General features: G+C 29.1%; 1 pseudogene; it reads right to left on the bottom strand.

The window, feature by feature from the left end:
* Positions 1–3,583: 3,583 nt before the first annotated feature.
* Positions 3,584–3,702, bottom strand: LOC120591281 (uncharacterized; annotated as a pseudogene).
* Positions 3,703–6,000: the final 2,298 nt, after the last annotated feature.

Genomic DNA, 6,000 nt, shown 5'->3' with positions numbered 1-6,000 from the left:
TAATTATACCAAGAATATATTGCTTAGGAAAAATGCTTTTACAATAACTCCCAGTTAACACTATTTTTATGTCTCTATTTCACAGCAAGGAACTCTTTTCATTTTAGGGTTTGTAGTGGCTATGTAAAAGCATGTGAATTTCACTGTTATAAAGAATTCATTTGTGTGTGTATTGAAAAATAAAGACATACTTTATAAAACAGCTGGAAATACACAGCTATATGTAGATATAGCAACTGTTTGCAGGCACCATTCTTAAAGTATACACGTATTTTAAAAACTGAACAAAAGGCAAACAAACCTGAACTCCAAGGGCAAATGTATAGAATTTTTATTTTGGGAATCAGCTCTAAATTATGGATATAAAATTTAAAATGAAGTGAATCATATAGTTTTAGGGCAGGAATATTTTATATAAAGGAAATTATTAAATTATTGCTTACATTGACAATAACAACCTTAACAACAGCAAAGAAAAGGAAGACTTTTTAGTTTTAGGAAAACTTGTACTCTCTCATTTGTCTATGTTCTGATGTTACTTGAAAAATTTAGGACTTTTTAAAAAAATTAATTTACCATAAAATATTTTAAACTAGATACTTTATTATCAAATTGACTATGTACAGCTTGCAATTAGAGGAATTTAAATAATTGTGGTTCATCATTTAATCTTATTTTAATCTCGTTTTTCTGAAATCTATTTGATGTGGATATAATAATAGAGTAATATTTAAGTAAAATTTGTTCAGTCAATGTCTACAAAGTGATAAACTCTTCCTGTTTTGTGAACTATCAACAGTGCAATTTTAGTCTAGTCCTGGCTCTCTGACTTGCTCTTAGCCTCCAATCATATAAAAATCTACACATTCTGTTGGGTTTCTTGCCAATGTACCATTGTTCTCACCATATCCTTTGTATTTCTTATCCTCCTGATTCCCTGTTTGTATGTCTCTTTATTCTCAAGGTACTATGGGACATATTTTAATTGTGCCATTTAGTACATTAAAAGAAGCTACTATTTGAAGGACAGATGACATTTATTTCAATGATTTTTGGTTGTGGCTGGAGGAACAATGGCCAGATCAATTTTGGTGACACCCAGGATTGTAATTACAACAGAAAAGTCAAATTCTCCTGTCAGTCCCCTAAACCAAATATGGTGGCTAATCACCAGCTCCCAGAGAAGAAGAGCAAGGAAGGAGAAGAAAATATAAAAGAATAACAAGAATTGAGATAGATTTTTAGAGTAATGTTAAAGGGTTGTGTTTTATTAGGGCTATTTTATCTATTCAGAAAGTCATTTTATAACTGATTTTTAAGCCATTATTAGCCAGCATAGTGCAAGTTGAATATACAGTAATGAAATATAATATTAAATAGAATAAATAATGTATGATATATTTAAACTTATAAAATAAAGGATCTATAAAGATGTTTCCAAGTATGATCTTTGAGTCAACTCACTATTCACCAGCATTTGAATTTGAAGATAGCCATTTCGGATGTAATACCATAGGGACGAAAAAGTTGGAGGAAAGCATCAAACATAGAATTAACTACTTTCTGAAACTTCTGTCACTAAAAAATAATTCTACTGTCACCTATTTCAGTTCTCTTTTCCAAATCTTCCATTTGATCCCTGAGAAGAAAATAAAGTAATGCAGCATACAGCATAGAGCAGAAGAAACTTGGATATGATGTGGTCATGGAAAATATAGTATGTACTCCCCTCCCCCTTTGTTTTATTTGCTTTAGTTTTGATTCAGTTTGCTTGTTTAATTGTACCATATAAATAAATCATAGTTTGGAAATAAGTTTTTAAGATTTCTGATTGGTGATGATTGGTGAGAACTCAGATTATGATAGGAAAATAAGTAATAAGATTTTCTTGAAGTTAATACTTTTTATTCAGATTTATAAAAAGTGAACAAATAATATCAATTCTATCACATTTACATAGGTTGAAATATATGTTGAAATATGTTTATAGGTATATGTGTAAATTCCTATACACATTAGGATATTTTAATGATATAATTTTAATGTGATTATTAAAATCAAGCACCAAATGTTTACTAATACATATAAAATCGAATCGCTATGTCTAATATTAATGAAGTAAAAGGAATGACATAGAAAATTACTTTCTGAAATAATTTTAGCAGTACAGTTCTTATAATAATCATGATTTTACATGGGTTTTATCACATTTTTGTAACAAAAATTCAGGAACTTTTTTTAGCAATAGATTAGTAAATTCTGGTGTTTGTCCAATTTAATTTTATAGGTCAGGAAAAAAACTGATTATTTGGAATACAGTAATACTTTAAGTGAATCTTCAAATTTAATGAAAGTCTTTATAAAATATAATGTGACTGCATGCATAGTCTGCATAGTCAATATTCATTTCTTAAAATTACGTTTATGAAAAATTTTCACGTCAATGAAATGAAATATGTGTCCATTATCTTAATATATTGTAACATATTTTACCTGTACCATTTTTTTATACAGATCAGTTTTCCATGACTTCTGTAAAACATAATGAACTAGAGCAGTTTAGTAGAATTTATATGGCAATGACTGTTTCTCTGAGTAAATAACTCTATATATGCCTTCACACTTTAAAGGGTAAACTTTTAATATAGCTAATAATTAAATGTAGCTAATATTAATTAGAAGGCAGAAATGTAATAACTAGAAAAGTTGAAATAATATTTTTTTTATCTCAGCTCTGTATATATAAAATAAGTAAGATCGTGTGTCAGTTTCCTTGGAATAATTCTAATATTTTTCATGGATCTTGAAAAATAGTTTAAATTTTGCAATAGTTTATGTTTCATGGGTATATTAACTTGCTTTTATATTTCATATGTCTTACTAAATTTTTTTTGCACAGTTATTTTTTTCCCTTTTGGTCTAATGCAGGTTATCTTACTCCTCTAGGTAAGTTTATTTATGCTCATGGGATCTTGCTTCAGAAGAAAACTAAGTTTGCCTTTTACTTTTTAATGCTTTAGAAGTATCTTAAAAACTACAAAGAGCTAATAATAGACTGCGTAGTCCAGTTAGGTTATGGAAACATCATTTTATATTCTCATTGTTTTTATGAAGGTTTACTTCAGAGTATTTTTCAACTATGGGACCACAAATTTGTTCAGAGAAATAGAGAATAAAATATTAACTTTAATAGAACCATTGATCCAAGAACATACACAGTATAGAATAAAATAATTATAAAATAGTTTACAACAAATTATACTGGGTGATACATCAGGTCAATATTTGCTCATTAAACAGTTTTATCTATCGATCATCTATCTATCTATCTATCTATCTATCTATCTATCTATCTATCTATCTTTCATCTATCATCTTCCTATTTACCTACCTACCCACTTATCTATAATCTATCATCTATTATTGAAAAAGGTAATTCCATATAGACGTGAATGCCTGACATTTTAAAATTCTAACTCATGAGCAGTAGAAATGTATTTAATAGAAATTTTAGTGATGGCAAGATTGCTTTGTTGTTGTTACTTGAGGAATTATTATTTTTTTTATTATTTATTATTATTTATGCTTACAGCACCTGTTCTTTCTAGATGGTCTCCCATCCAAATACTAACCAGGCCCAACCCTGCTTAGCTTCCTAGATCGGTCGAGATCAGGCTTGTTCAGGGTGGCATGGCTGTAGACCATGGACTGTGGCTCCACTGGGGTGCAAACCCAGGACCTTCTGCGTGTAAAGCAGACGTGCTAACTGCTACACTATGGAACCACATCCACTTGAGGAATTATTTATATAAATGAAATGTACAGATCATAGGAGTCCAACTGTGTGTATTTTGCCAATTATATATCAACGTTATGTCATTGCTTTGGTTACCTTGATTGAAAATCAAATGATGTTAAAAATATGGTCTATTTCTGGATTATTGATTGAGTTTCATTGATTTTTTTTGCTTATCTTTATGCTAAAGGCATAAGATATTCATTAATATAACTTAAATAAGCCAGGTTTACATTTTATCAAACTTGGAAAATTCAGTTCTTAATTTTAAATATTTTTTTCTGCTCCAATTTCCTCCTATTTTTGTAAATACTTCAACTACACTTATATTAATCTGTTTAAAACTATCTACATTACAGTGTGTTTTTCTTCATAATTTTGTGCTTTTTGTTTTCTCTGTGCTTTATTTTAGGTAAGTTTGAGATATTTTATTTGTTTATTAAAGATTTCATTTTGTCATTTTTAATATCTCATTTCTATTATCAATTTTTTTGTTTTCCTTTAAATATGTGAATATATTTGTAATAGATGTTATAAACAGTTTATCTACTAATTTTATTATCTGTCTCTTCAGACTCATAGTCTGTTTCGGTTGACTAATTTTGTTTTCTCAGTTATGGGTCACATTTTCTGTTTCTTTGCATGTCTAGTAATTTTATATTGAATAGTAGACATATTATATTATGTCTGGATACTGTCATTTTTTAAATAATATTTGTTTAAGCAAGGTAGTTAATTTACATCTTTTGAGGCTGTTTCATGACTTTTTACCAGACTTCCTTTTTTTTTTTTTTTGCGTTTCTGAAATCACTACTAAATGCTTGAGTTAATAAAACCCATCTATTCATTCTGGCTTAAAACTAAAACATTCAGTCTATGGCCATACTACCTTGACCGTGCCCGATAGCTTCTGATCTCAGAAGCTAAACAGGATCAGGCCTGTTAGTATTTGGATAGGAGACCACTTAGGAAGACCAGGTGCTCTAGGCATTTTAAAAATTTTGAAAAATAAATAAATAAAATAAAACTAAAACATTCACTGTCTTGCGTAACTGTCAGGCATTCAAATCATAGTCCCCTGTTTTTGTTTGTTTCATGGTGGTTGTCCTTTGCCTATCCGTGGCTTCTTGTCTTGCACACAAGCAGCTTAGTATAAAGACAAGACTCAAGGGGACAATTATTTAAAGTTCTAGAGCTCTTTCTCTGCACAGCTTCTTTTTCTTTATTACACTGCCCTGAAAATGTCAACTATCTCAGTGACCTTGAACCCCACGGCTTTCTCTACATCTCAGCAAAACCAGATTTCTCTGCTTAGGCTCCTGTGCAGTAGTCTCAAGAGTGACTGACTCCAAGCAGAAAAGTAAGTAGTTTACTTGTGCAAAAGATCACAGTCTGATGTTTGTTTTCCAGTAGCCTAATAGTTGTTTTACTTCTTTTGCCAAACTTTGTCGTTGTACACATACCACAGCTAGTCTAGTACCAATTTAATCAAAGAATAAGCAGATAGTTTGGTGTTATTTAATGTTATTTTCAAGTTTTGATTTCTTTTGAAAACAGAATTACAAAGAAGTATGTCAAAATATTTTTTATGTGAAATATTCATGGGTTTCTCTTAATATATATATATATAATTTGAATATAAAATATATAAAATTTATGTATAAAATTATATATTAAATTTATATGTAAAAGCATGCATATAAGTTTTCTCAGTTATAAATAAAATTTTATTGTCAGAGTACTATATCTTTTCTGTTATCCCTAAAAAAAAGAAAATAAATGGAATGTTTGGATAAACTACTTCTTCATCTGTTAAAATATCCTTCTTCATATAAGCTCAACTTATAATACAATGTCTTCATAAAAAATTCCTCAAGTTCTTTGTCTCCTTTGAAATTTACTGTGACTGTATCACTGTTACATTTTTACAGCACTATGATCATAATCAGTTTTCTTTTTTTATCTATGTCCTCTCCCATTATATTAAGGTTTTTTGAATGAACAGTAATGAAAACCAAAAAAATACAACTATAAGTTATTCTAAAAATAAAGGAGAAAACATGATCTACAAACTAGGATGGACTATGTAATTAAGATCCTTAGAAAGATGAAGGAAAAATAATTCGCAGCTACGACTAGTTTAAAATCTAGTAATTTATTAAGACTATAAACTGTATGTATTTTCTACATGTTTGACTAAAAAG

Source organism: Pteropus medius, unplaced genomic scaffold, assembly GCF_902729225.1.
Source record: "Pteropus medius unplaced genomic scaffold, Ma_sr-lr_union100, whole genome shotgun sequence".
NCBI classification, from domain to species: Eukaryota; Metazoa; Chordata; class Mammalia; order Chiroptera; family Pteropodidae; genus Pteropus; species Pteropus medius.
This window is presented reverse-complemented; position numbering and strand designations above follow the sequence as displayed.